General features: G+C 40.8%; 1 protein-coding gene across 22 annotated transcripts in view; it reads right to left on the bottom strand.

Moving 5' to 3' along the window:
• The window catches only part of QKI (QKI, KH domain containing RNA binding), a 116,853-nt gene that overhangs the window by 82,149 nt on the left and 20,063 nt on the right, over window positions 1-14,641 (bottom strand). The gene's annotated exons all lie outside the window — the stretch shown is intronic.

Below are 14,641 nucleotides of genomic sequence, written 5' to 3'. Positions count from 1 at the left end.
GCACAAAGCTGTAACTTGATGGCAATGTAAGCATAGAAAATATACATTAAAGGTAAAGGGAGCCCTGACCATTAGGTCCAGTCGTGATTGACTCTGGGGTTGCGGCACTCATCTCACTTTATTGGCCGAGGGAGCCAGTGAACAGCTTCTGGGTCATGTGGCCAGCATGACTAAGCCGCTTCTGGCGAACCAGAGCAGCGCACGGAAATGCTGTTTACCTTCCCGCTGGAGTGGTACCTATTTATCTACTTGCACTTTTGACGTACCTTCGAACTGCTAGGTTGGCAAGAGCAGGGACCGAGCAACGGGAGCTCACCCCGTCGCGGGGATCCGAACCGCTGACCTTCTGATCGGCAAGTCCTAGGCTCTGTGGTTTAACCCACAGCGCCACCTGCATCCCCTAAAATGTACATTACAAATGCAGAAATACTGCATTTACTTGAGCCATCAAATCTAACATACACCTCAATTTTCAGAACCTTGAATCCAAAAAAAGCATTTGCTGTCAAATGTAAATGTGCCATCGAATCTAATGCACACCTTAATTTTCACAACATAATTTGGCCAAAAAAAAATGCGAGCATTAGATTCAAGTAAATACGGTACTTGCTGACAAAATCATTTGCTTCAATCAACTATTGCATAGCATCTTTACTTCTTGTTTAGAATGCCATATGGACTACCTGATATTACATGCTTTATTTAATCCATTTAAGGCCCTACTGGTCTAAAAGAATAGTTTAGCTCCCTGTGAAATAATTGAGATATGCAAGAAAATGTTATACTGTGGAGGACTCCTGTTCTGTTTCCGAGGTAGCCATGCAATTTTTTTCAGATAGAAAAAACAGGGGTTCAGGCCAGCATACAAAGACACAGTATTCGTCACAATGTACCCACTATTACAAGGCATACATTACATGCAAGCAGTACTCCAGAATCATCACAAGAGAATTCTTGGGAGTGGCAAAGCAGTTGTAGCAAACAGGACTGGAGCCCGGTGATCACAGTTTCAAAGAGAAACTCCTCCTATGAAGCTAACAAGGTCCCACTTCAGGCACAAATAGAGGCAACTGCTGTGTGCTGGCTAGATCTCTTCAAAACCGAGCTGGATTATTTGGCAATAGCCTATTTATATATTGAATATACTAGCATTATGGTCACTGCTCCAAACTCGTTCAACAATGGTTAAGAGCGGTAGTCTCATAATCTGGTGAACCGGGTTAGCGTCCCCGCTCCTCCACATGCAGCTTGGGCTAGTCACACTTCTCCAAAGTCTCTAAGCCCAACCCACCTCACAGGGTGTCTGCTGTGGGGGAGGAAGGGAAAGGAGATTGTGAGCCGCTTTGAGACTACTTAGGGTAGTGATAAAGCGAGATATCAAATCCAAACTCTTATGATCCTCACCATCCTCCTGGTCAGTTTAATGACCAACTGTTATTGGGCACAGTCATTTATGGCATCAATATTTTTTACCTCTTTGTCACATCAGGAACACATGTAGCCAGTTTATGGAATGATAGTTGAAATCAACACTAAATTTCAAATCATACACTCTCCTTTTCTTAATTTATGTGTTAAAGACCCCCTTTTAAAACTACAATCACTAAAACTGAACACATTTTTATTATTCTAACCATGACACAAATACATTTTTGCTCGCCATGCTCTGTACACAGTCGGCATTAATAAATACCAGTTCAGACTAAATTCAGAAAGTTGGTTGGGGGAAGATTCTGTTGCAGTTACTAAGCCTCTCCAGAGAAATCCCAAGCTATCTACAGCCTAGAACTCAGGAGAGGCAGCTGGGGCCTCCCACTTTTCATAAGCACCAGTGTAATAGTGGTATCTAGCTACTCTGCAACTTCAGCATGGATGATATAGCAGCATGTACCCCTCCTTCTGACCACACAAAAGAACTGTGGGTGTCTCCAGATGATGATTAACAAGCTTCATTGCCTCCCCCCATTCACTCTAGATATTTGCAAACCATGTGCTAAAATGTATTTTGAATAATATCTGTGCGCTAATCAAGCAGCTTTATGTATTCGTTTAGCAAGATGGCTCAGTATTGACCACTTCAGTCTGCCAACCAATTCATTTAAAAATTGAACTGCAGCTATGACTAGATAATTTTCTAAAAATGGTCTAGTATTGAGGGGGAAATGACTGCAATTCTAGAGACATCAGGGTTTTAAAATTAGCTACACTTAGTAGTAGTCAATTGAGGGCACAAGGAGAAGGGGACGACAGAGGACGAGATGGCTGGACAGTGTTCTTGAAGCTACGCACGTGAGTTTAACCAAACTGTGGGAGGCAGTGAAAGACAGGAGCGCCTGGCGTGCTCTGGTCCATGGGGTCACGAAGAGTTAGAAACGATTAAACAACAACAGTAGTAGTCAAACATTGTGCAAGCCAAATGCTCTTTTCAACTCCAAGATGGGCTTCTTTCATATGACATACAGTGGTACCTCAGGTAAAGTACTTAATTCGTTCCGGAGGTCCGTACTTAACCTTAAACTGTTCTTAACCTGAAGAACCACTTTAGCCTGATGCTGCCACGCAGCCGGAGCCTGATTTCTGTTCTCATCCTGAAGCAAAGTGTTTAACCTGAATCACTATTTCTGGGTTAGCGAAGTCTGTAACCTGAAGCGTATGTAACCTGAGGTACCACTGTATTCAGAACACTCCTTTACTACTCTCCTAACTTCTACACAGCTGCAAACCAAGAGAGGGAGACAGAGACCCTTCGACGTCACACTAAGCCAGGGGTCAGCAACCTAAGGCCCATAGGCCGGAAGCGGCCCATGGAGGTTGTCTGACTGGCCCACAAGCCGCCCCCGAACCAAGTTGCCCACTCACGTGTTGCACTAAACTGGCAAAGCGCGGCACCGGAAATCGCGTCTGTGTACGTGTAGATGCTGGAAATCACGGGCGTGTGCACTCTCACACATGTGTGATCCAACCCAGGGAGGGATCTCCGCAGGACCAATCCAGCCCAGGCAAGATAAACCTTGCTGACCCCTGCACTAAGCTGTTCTGAAGCCCAGGACTCCCTCCAGACTTTGCACTGATTTTAAAAAGGCTCAGAAAGTAGCAACAAATTCAGTGGTAGGCCTGCAGCTGTGGATGGAAGAATTTGCATGGTATCACTGCTTAAGACCTCACTCTCTCGGAAAAGGAAATAAAATATACATTTTTATACTGGGACCATGGAGGACGCTAGCTCCAACCTCAATATATACTAATCTAACTTAGCCCAGTATAGAGATAACATGGCCAAATTTACTAAGCACAGGAATGTCCAGGATATGCCCCCCTCTCCCCCACCTGCATGTATAATTTCCCCCTCCCCTTCCCTTTTGGAACTAACCATGGGTAACATTATGTGTGCTAACCCTATTTGGAACCAACCATGGCTTTAAAAGGGACACGGGTGGTGCTGTGGTCTAAACCACTGAGCCTCTTGGGCTTGCCGATCAGAAGGTTGGCGGTTCGAATCCCCGCAACGGGGTGAGCTTCCGTTGCTCAGTCCCAGCTCCTGCCAACCTAGCAGTTCAAAAGCACACCCAAAAGTGCAAGTAGATAAATAGGTACTGCTCTGGTGGGAAGGTAAATGGCGCTTCTGTGCGCTGCTCTGGTTTTGGTGTTCCTTTGCACCAGAAGCGGCTTAGTCATGCTGGCCACATGACCTGGAAAAACTGTCTGTGGACAAACGCTGGTTCCGTCAGCCTGTAAAACAAGATGTACGCTGCAACCCCAGAGTCATCTGCGACTAGACTTAACTCTCAGGGGTCCTTTACCTTTACCTTCAATGGCCTTAAAAACTCTGGCATTAGTATCAATCTGCATGCAATAAAAGCAAGAATCATCTCCAAAATGGGGGGAGCCCCTGGGGCATTCTTATTCTCATAGCCTTCATAGGTGGTGGTGGTTGAATTTACATACCGCCCTATACCCGGAGGTCTCAGGGCGGTTCACAGAAAAGTTCAACCAAAAAAACATACTATATAATCAAAATAAAAACACCCAATAACAACCCCCCCCCCCGGCAAAAAAAAAGAGCCGCATTTTAAAGAGCATAGGGTGTCAATCAGATCAACCAAAGGCCTGGTTAAAAAGGAACGTTTTTGCCTGGCGCCCAAAGGTGTACAATGAAGGCACCAGGCAAACTTCCCTGGGGAGAGAAATTCCAAAGATGAGGAGCCACTGCAGAAGGCCCGTTCTCATGTTGCCACCATCTGGAGGCACATGAAGAAGGGCATCAGAAGATAATGATCTCAGAGTCTGGGTAGGTTCATATGGAAAAAGGCAGTCCTTGAGGTATTGTGGTCCTGAGCCATTTAAGACTTTATAGGTCAAAACCAGCACTTTGAATTGGACCCGGAAACTAACTGGTAGCCAGTGCAGTCAGACCAGGATCCGTGTAATATGCTCAAACTGTCTTGCTCCGCTGAGCAACCTGACCGCTGAATCCTGCGCTGGCAGAATGTGAGGTGGGACTTGATTTCTACTGAAATTTAACAAGCCATGTTAAGAAATCTAGTAGGGCACTTTTTACTTTAACGCAGGAAACTGTAACAAGTACTGGCACTACTGTGGCTTGTCCAATTTTATACACAGTATCTAAACATGCCTTTCAGAATATAAATAGCCATTCTCCAGCTGTTATCTGTTCTTAAATGAAAAGCGTGTTAGCCAGTAATTAAAATGCTGTAGATAACCTGTTTGATTTCGAGTAAGAGCTATTTCACACAAACTATTTAACCTGCAAGAAGAACAGCAAATGTGAATAGATAAAAAGATACTGCAAATTTAGAGATATTACTCAAACTCTTGAATAGAAACATAGACTTTAATTTCTAATGGACAGCAGATATTAACTAACTTAGCCAATGTTCATCTTCCACTCCAGTTTGCACCAATGCAAACTAACACTAGGTTACAGGAAATACAGGGAAGAAATGGGGAACCATGAAAGGCCACGACTTAATCCAGATTAGACAGTTGCCCACTGGCCACATTTACTACTAGTTTACTACTAGCCAGCTCTCTAAGAAACACATGCGGGCATTGGAAAAAGCCAGTGTGTGTGCTGCCAAAGTAGGTATTGCCACACTTGCCGCCGCCCCCACCCCGAGAGAAAGAACGAACATATGCGACCTACTGGGCACTCACCTACCCTCCAGGAAGACATACAGGATTTGTTTCCAATCCATCTTCATCAGCAAAGTAGTGGAGCAGAATTTTCTTCCCCACATGCTGGACTGGGGGGAAGAAATTATGACTATTCTTCAGAGATTAATCACTAAAGAGCAGCCAGCATTTTTCCTCCCCATCACAGCACTGGGAAGAGACGGACCTCTCCTCCCTGCTTAGTACTTTGATAGAGAAGATAGCTTGAAAATGCACCTTTTCTCCCTCTTGGATGCCACCATCGCTAGCAGTTCAGAGGTACTCCTTCCTGTTTCTGGAGAATGTGACAGCATGCGAGAGGGAAATCATGTGTCTGCCCAAGGTCAGGAAATGGCATCCTTTAAAATCAGCAGACCTGATCCAGCCCACAAACCATCTCTGATTTACACAGTATTTGTTTTTATGTTGTAAATTGCCCTGTGATCTTCAGATGAAAGGTAGTATATAAATTTAATTAATAAATAAAAATCCATTTGAATGAATGAATGAATGAAGTGGTCTCTCTGGAGTTAATATTACCCATAGTATCAGTTTGTGTCCACTGGCATTATTGTGTGTTGAGACTGAAATCAACACCTATCATCATGGCGTGTAAAGCCATTCTTGTGGAGGCATTTTTAGCAGTGGTACAACAGTTATGTGTGTAACTTTACACATATAAAAAGGTGGTGATAAACTCTGTATTCAGCTTTGGGGAAGGATCATAGGAAGAACCTATAGTAACACTTGGAATATATGGAACATTTACTTTCTGAATGTATGACCAAGGTGATTTCACCTAAGTTTTTTTTCTCTGGTACTGACAGCATTTGTTCACTCATTTATTTCTAAGAATCCAGACATTTCCTTCAAACTACTGCATTCCGTTTTTTTCTCCAGGTATCATACCAGCCTTCAGGTGTGAACTAACATCAAAGTGCTAATGTTTCAACTGAGTTGGAAATATGGGAGAAGAACATACTCACTGCAGCCTTATTCCTGCACTAGTCTGTGCACTGCTTCTGAGGAAAACAGCGAAAAGAGATTTTCTCCCTTCACTCACCAAGTTTCTTCTAGATAGTACTCAGTGAGTAGCTTCTCACCTCTAGGTAGGAATAAAACCAAACTTGGTTGCCCTGGTGAATGACTTCTGCCAGGAAACTGAGCGGGGTTGCAAGCTTATTGGTTCTCTTACACCCCTCAACAGCTTTTGATACCATTAGCCATGGTATCCTTCTATATAGTTTATATGAATTGACATTAGGAGGCACTCATCAGCAGTCCTTCCTAAAAAACTGGTGACAGAAGGCAGCCCTGAAGGATTAATGTGACACGCCAGAGAGCTTCCCAAGGTTCCATCTTGTTCTCTACACTATTTAATGTCTACATAAACCATTGAGGAAATCATCTTGTGGTTTTGTCTGCAGTGTTATCAATATGTGGATGTAATCCAGCTCTCTCATTTGTATCTAATAATCACATGGAGATTTACAACACTTTAAATTGTGTTGGAAGCACCTATGGGCTGCATAAGAGTGAACAAGCTAGATATTAATCCGTACAAGATCAAGGATAAACAAACTATGCTGGATGGATGTTTGCAACCATGTCAGACAGGATTGCACTCTTCCTGAAGGTGTAATAAGCAGTTCAGAAGCTCTCCTGCATTGGGCATAAACTGAGTAAGTGCAGGGGGTGCTCTGCTACTATTCTTAGGCTGGTGTGCCAACTGCAACCCTATCTGAAATAAAAACCTCAGCTTAGCTATTCATGCTAGACTACTTCCTGTAATGTGCTTTATGTGGTGCTGCATTTAAAGAGGAGTCAAAACCTCAACTGATGCAAAATGTGGCCACCCAGGTACTGTGGGGGGCCAGGGGGGCAGAACATGTTTCAGTTACTCCAGTTACCAGTGCACTTCCAGACCTATAATTCAAAATACTGGTATTGCTTTTTAAAGCCCTAAACTCTGTGGGCTGGTTACCTGAAGGACTGTTTTCATCCATTTAAACACCAATAGCCTTAAAATATATATACACGTTTTTAAAAATTCAGTGTTAGAAACTGGGGTATGAATGCTAGGAGCCATGTAGCTGCTGGGATCTAGTTGTGGACACCAAACCAAAATGTCTAGGTGCCTTCTTTCTGCCCTGTTACTAGACCAGGCAGCCCTGCAGCAAAAAATAAAAATGCTGCCAAGTGAAAATCAGGGGGTCTGTAGGGTAGCGCTGCAACAACCCCGCCAAACACCTGATTCACCTGGCAGCACATCTTTTGCTGCTGCACTGCTGGGCAAATCAGGTGTTTGGATGGAGGCAGATGTGCGTCTTTTACTGCTGTCGTGCCCAGCAGATGAGCTGACTGCAGCCAGGCAGGTGGAGAAACTAGCAGCCAACAGTGGCTCCTGGACATCTCCAGCCAGTTGCAAATCCCCATTCTACCATGTTGCTCATTGGGAACCTGGTGCTATGCAATTTCTTGGACTAACACACTGCACAGAATTATTGTGATGATCAAGTCAGCGGACAGCTTGTACACAATTCTGAGCTAATTAAAGGATGGATACAAGTGTAATAAATCTATAAAAATACACAATGATCTGTGAATGATCCAAAGATAATCAGCAAATTTGTGTACCTGAAATATCCTTAAAATGTCTCAGAGTGAAATACTAGTTTCTGAAACCTTGCTTGGAAAAATCGTTAGCTACCCTAAAAAGTCTTCAATATACTGTTTTATCCTTTTTCAACTTATATCAGCTTTGCAACTGTAAACTGAGAAAATAATGGGAACACAAGGAACAGGCCTTCACTTGTAATATACGCTTTCATTCATGATTATTTTGAGGCCTAAATATTTCAAAAGCTTTATAAATAGATCAGTTTGCCAAATGCCTTACACGCAAGGCAACAAGGTCATCTTTTAACAAACTCTCTCTAGTTCTTAAATAAAGGAAAAATGAACCATCATCCATCTAAACTAAGCAGGCCCAGCAAATACCCTGCAATTCCTACCCTCTACTCAATGTCGAAATGGGTGGATAAATTTAAAGCCTGCTCTCCCAGGAGTTGCTTTATAGGCAATTTTCTTCTAGTATCAAGGACTGCAATTTCCATTCGACTGCCAGTTTGCGATTAAATTCATCATCTTTATTATAAAAATGTGCTGCACTCTATGGCCTACTGAGCAAGAATAGTAGGAAAGATATTTTTCACTTCTAAAAGCAGCATCATTCTAAAATATCCACCACATCCATTCCAACATTCTCTTCTTCAATATGATGGTAACACATATCATTCACAAAAAGATGCATATTTGAAATTTTCACGTATGTAACATCTTTCCATGCAGATCTAAAAACAATTTATTCTCAAAATCGTCATAATGAATATATTCATTATCTTAAGCACCTTTTAAAAAATGTTATCTATCTGAACAAACATGCTCTTGAACCACCACTCCCATACACATTACTCTCCAGTTTGATTTTTGAAGAACAGGTTCTTTTGAAGGGCTACAGGTATATTTCAAAATACGGAATATTATTTACATGTATGTTTGGGAAAAGCTTATTACAAGGCACATTTATCACTGAATACTAAAGGATTTCTCAAAAATTATGTTGTTAGATAAAGCATTAACTAGCACTTTAAAGTGATATTTGCAATTCTAACACACGATCAGGTAATTTTTGATAAGGAATGTCCACACAAGGAATGTAGCACAATCCCAGAACTATGTTTAAAAGTTCTTGATCAAATTTATTTAAGGGTTATTAAACACACAGAATGGAACCCGTTTCAAAGGGGGACAAAGAGCCCTTTAACACTAGGCTCAACTAACCGAGCACTAGGCTCTACTTTGAACACTAGGAACAAATTAGAAAGGTACTCAAGCCACCTAATCAGTTTTTAAATTCAAATTATGAAGTAATAAAACTATACAATTATCAGATCCCAAAGCTATTCCTTTTACCCCTTTAGGCCTCTTCCAAAAAATCTGTGGGTAGAAAATATGTCTCAAGCAACACATCACATTCTCTCTCTGTTAAGGTTCAAAGGACTGGCATCACATGACAAGTTGGAAATGTAATGTGAGTGCTTCTTTGAGCTTAATTTTCCAGTGCATATTTGCAAATATAGCAATCAAATGAGCTCTGCAGCTCCCTATGATATCACAAGACCAAAGTACCAGCAGTGAGGTTAGCAGATATCTACAGCCACTTGCCATGACAACTATGAATTTCATTTTGGCTATTAAAACAGGGATGCTGTCATGAGTAAGTATCAGCTGCATTTTGCCACTTTGAGGGGCGAGAGAAATGCCAATATTTTTCTTGTCAAGGTAAACTATGCTTGCCAGATCTGCCTGTCATTGTCAATCCTGCCACACTTCTGAAATCCTCTACAATAGATTAAAAATGCTGCTTCCTGCATCTGCCTATACTCTTTTTATTTCTCACTTCCACGCATATCCTTTCCTCAAGCTCTATCCTGCTTCTCCATTTCAAGACCCTTTTCCAAGCCTCTTCCCAAACCTGTCATGTCTGCAGAAGAGTACACTTCCACTGCAAATAAAGAGTTGACCTCTCTTCTGCCCAATCTCCCTCCTCTAAAAAAATAATAATTTTTACACCAACTTAGCCCTAAAATATGCCAGCTATTTTATCCTCCCTACTTTCAAAACAAACTAGCTTGTAACAGAATTGCTGCAAGTAAGGCAGGTTGGCAGAAAAATCTGGACTATACTTCTTGGGAAAGGAGAGTTGGGTTTATTGGTCTTTTTGCATTAATACTGAAAACGAATTTCTACTGCTCTATGCCAATGCACCAATTGGAAAAGTGTACAGTGGGCAGGCACAAACTGAAATTCTGCTAAGGTAAGGGAGTTCGTGTGTTGGGAGAACTCGCATTTTTGGTAGAGCTGCTGGGAGGAAGATAATGCTCTTTGGTTGTGCTGAGTATAGAAGAGATGGTGCAATGTTCATTTTCTTCAAAAAAGTAGTGCACGACTGGGGGAGAATGCCATCTATACTGTTAGCAATTCTCTGATTCTATTGAAAGATGGGACAGGCTGCGCTTATGTGGGCAAGTGGGCTATCAAAAACAGTTGAGACTAGTTTGTAGATACCTACAGGTGGGATTCAGTATTCATTAACAAGCTGTAACTTAAGTTATATTAAAAAGTATGTTGCAAGTATGCAAATGCAACAATTTAATTTGGTATTCCACACCTGTAAGGAAACATGTTCAAAATTTCAGAAACTCAATTAAAATGGTTAGCAAACTCCTACATGTCCAGATGAGGAAAAGAAGAAAGCTCAACCATCAAGCACTGAAAGTCAAACATACAGTATTTTGCCTTTTGCTTGCAGTGAAATGCAGGGCAGCCACTCCAATTAAAATGAATCATAAAGGGACCAGCTCACTGGAGATTTGTTTAAGAATAATGTTCAGCAGGTTAAGTTTGCATTACTCTATTAGTATGCAGGCATTCAAATGTTATATACAACACAGAACTTGATTAGATTATAGCTGTTCAGTCACTCTACCATACCTTATTCAGTGAAAGCCATAAAAACAATAAATTGCTTTCATCCTGATAAGACCAATAGTAAAGTGTGTGTGTACGCATACACATGGATATTTTGAAGGAGCTAGTGGCACAGCCATTGAAGAAAAAAGCCTCCCCGGGATATCTGAAAACTACAACCTGGTGGGCAACCATACCCCTCTTTGGACAAGGTGTTCATGTAGGCAGCAGTGGGTCAACTACAGGAATTTTTGGAGGAAAACAATTATCTCTGGACTCATTCCAATACTGGTTCACGTCTGACTTTGGCTAGAAATCAGCTTTGTTCACACTTATGGATGTCCGGGGGGGGGGGGGAGAAACACTGGATTTTTTTTTATGTTACTGGCTCCCCCTGACCATTTATAAGAGTTGGGGATAGAAAAACTGTTCTACAATGATTCTGGCTCCTACCTGCAAAGCATTAGGGAAATATGTGTCTGTTATTGGCTTTGATATTTTGTCACTTGCTTAGAGGACTACTTTGGCATTTGTCTGTTAATTGTAATTATAATCCCACCTATCAACACTACCAGACCCACATTTAAGACAAACATTTTGCATGAAGACAAACATTTACATCTCACTTCTACACCCACATTTAAGACAAACATTTTTCACATGTGCTGGTATGTTTCCCCAGTTTTGCTAGAACACTGAATTCTAACTAGTAGATTACTTCGAAGGGCATTTAAAGGCATTTAATGAATTATCCAGGGTAGAACTAGGCATAAGGTCTATCAGAAGATATCTGCTCCTTTTCATAAAGAAATTTAAGTGTACTAATTTGAAAAACTCATCCCACGTGCCTCAAAAAGCATTCTAAAAAACTGTCAAGCTTATTATGTTATTGTTTAGGAATCCGCTTTTTAAAGAAAGCATCATTCCAAATACATTCAACTGAATGGCTTTACTATTATAAATGTATAAATGTATAAATACCACAACACATGCATCTGCCTAGTGAAAAAGTACTCTGCCTCTCCTTTCACATAATTTTCTTTATCTGGGGCAATTCCAGTTTAGCTGCATTCAAAAGCCAGGCGAGAGTATCGAGGCACCTCCATCAGCATAGCTGGGACCAAGTGCCATTTAGTTCCTCCCCCTGCCCTCAGTAGCCTCTCTTGCACTGGCCATTCTACTTGATTATTATGTAAAAATGGGCTATCAATGTACTTCTTTTTATTATGCCACGTTTTCCTTTTGTATCAAGTCTACCTGATAGTGAATGTTCAGTATTATGATTGCTCGCTATCTACTGCAAATAAGTTTTATTAGTCTAAATAGCCCTACTGTAAAACCATTAAAGCAACGTTGTTTGCCTAGTAAAATGAGAGTTTTACAACCAGCTCGTACTGTCAAACAAAACAAACTAAACATGGAACTCAAACACGTTTATTTCAAGTTTTAGCACAACCCAGCTACACAATAAATATTGCTATTATTCTTCACCGAGAGATTTCACACCAGGCCAGCCTTCCAGATAAATCTTAAAGCTAACCACATTCCCCTCCCCTCCCCCTTCATTCATCCTTCCATCCTTTACTTCTGTCTCCTTCCTGGCCTCTGAAAATACCCCACTCTTTCTATACCCTTCCTATTCAGATTTCTTTTAAGCTCTGTGATATTTAACAAGAGCTGCAGTACTTTTAAGTCCAAGAAAGAGCTAGGGACAGAAAAGAGATATACACAGCAGCAACTGGAAGCACTCAATCTATAGACCAACATAAGACAGGATGAACATAAGAATAGCCCTGCTGGATCAGGCCAAAGCCCTATCAAGTCTATCATCCTGTTTTCCACAATAGCCAACCAGATGCCTATGTGAAGCCCACAAAGAATATATGAGGACATTGGAGATATATGATGACAGATTCCTTCCTCAATATTTTCTGCTTTAACTATATCCTGCCTCAAAGTTTTGATTAGTAGGTCTGTCAGCATTCTAAACACAGGTAATTTATATAAGCATAGGACTACCAACAAGCAACAGCAACTCTGCTCTTTAAAGGCGCATTGTCATGAAAATTGCAAGTACATAATAGCTTCCTCATTCTTCCTTCTGGCTTGGTAACAAAAATGGAAGACCAGCTTACCATTGGGGATGATACAATCGTGCCTTTTCTTCTAAGAACCAAATGAAACTGAAGCTTACTTGTCCTCTACAGAAGCTTGTGCCAATGGATCCAACAGGGTCACTCAGCAGAATGGGGAGAGAAGCAGGTTTGGGCAATACTCCCATCTCCATGCAGCTCCTTATACCCCATATATGTACTCTGGAGATTAAAAGACTCACCTTAATAGATTTAAGGAGCACGGAAAGCTGGAAGGGGGAGGGAAAGCACAAAAAATGGCTTCTCTCTCCATTCTCCTGACGAAAGCCTTACTGTCAACAAGGTTAAACACACTGGGTTGTATCCAATTGTGTCATTCAGCTATTTATAATACTGATGAACTCATTTTGAAACCACTGTAATTCTGGTAGTCTGTATTTTAAATGAGACTTATTTTAAACTTATAATTTTTGGAAAGCTATAATATTTTCACTCAAATAGTGGTAGCTTTTGTGTATTAAATCACTAAGAAGAAACTCCCTCCTCCTTCATACTATAACAATGAATGTTCTTTGAGAATTTAAAAGATGTAAACACGTGTCAACTATCTTTTTTTACAAGGAAAGAATTAGTTTACAGTCCTGTAAATTATACTGGGGACAGCAACTTCAGAAATAACTGCTTGTTTTAGAAAGAGGAAGGGCACTGAGTTGGTTTCATTTACAGTGGTACCACCTCATGTTACGGACGGGATCCATTCCAGAGTCCCGTCCATAACGTGAAATGCCCACAACTGGAAGTGCTGCATCTGCATGCGCAAAGCGTGATTTAGTGCTTCTGTACATGCGCAAAGCGTGATTTACTGCTTCTGTACATGCGAACGGCGAGACCAAGAAGTAACCTGTGAAGTACTTCCGTGTATGATATCATTATGTGGTTGGATGATGCACTAACAAAGCCCAGGATACTAACCATACACAACCTGATGATACTTACATTGTTAAATACATTAGATAATACAGACCCCATAACTTTCTGAAAAGCTTTGTGTAGTTGACCTCCTTTATAATGTTTTGTTTTGAAATCTTCAAGGTAATATTTTAGTTTCCTATTAATTATGTTGCTTTGAATGTATACTTTATTCAGTAATGTTTTATTCTGGATTGTTTTATTTGATGTTTCAATGCATTTTAAACTGCTTTGAGATTTTTTCTTAAAAATATAAAGAGGTATAGAAATCAAATTAATCATAATAAACCACTGGTATCCTACAGAGATGAGAGAACAATGTGATTTGCTACCTCCTTCAATTGCCTCCCTAACAAACTGTGCGAACAAAAGCTACAACTTTGCTTTAATGCCTATAAGTTTACAATATTTTTAAGCCATTCAAAGATTCAAAGGCAATGTAAAAAAAAAGTAAATAAAATCCAAAATTTGGCAACATACAAAGACTCTGTTAACACTTCCCTAGGCCCCAAAGGTTGGTGGGGGGGGGTATGAGGAAAGTTATCTGCTTAAAAGGGGAGTAGGCAAGATAAATAGATAAATCTGTTATATTTTTATTTGTTAAAAATCCGCTTTTGTTCCAACTTTGATTCTAAGACTGCAATTCTATTACATATTTACTTGGCAGTAAGCTTGACTGAACCCTTATAGAACTTGCTTCTGAGTAAACAAGCATATGTTCAACTTACAGAACACACTGGGCAACTGCTTAACAAGCTGAAATGAAACCTTTAGCTTTAGTAAGTAATGCGAACTATATTATAAAGGAGTGTTTATCATTTAAACTACTAGTGCAAAGTAAGAGCCCTAAAGAAAAGACCCTTCCAGCTTCTGCG

This window comes from Podarcis liolepis, assembly GCF_965112155.1.
Source record: "Podarcis liolepis genome assembly, chromosome: 3".
NCBI lineage: Eukaryota > Metazoa > Chordata > Lepidosauria > Squamata > Lacertidae > Podarcis > Podarcis liolepis.
This window is presented reverse-complemented; position numbering and strand designations above follow the sequence as displayed.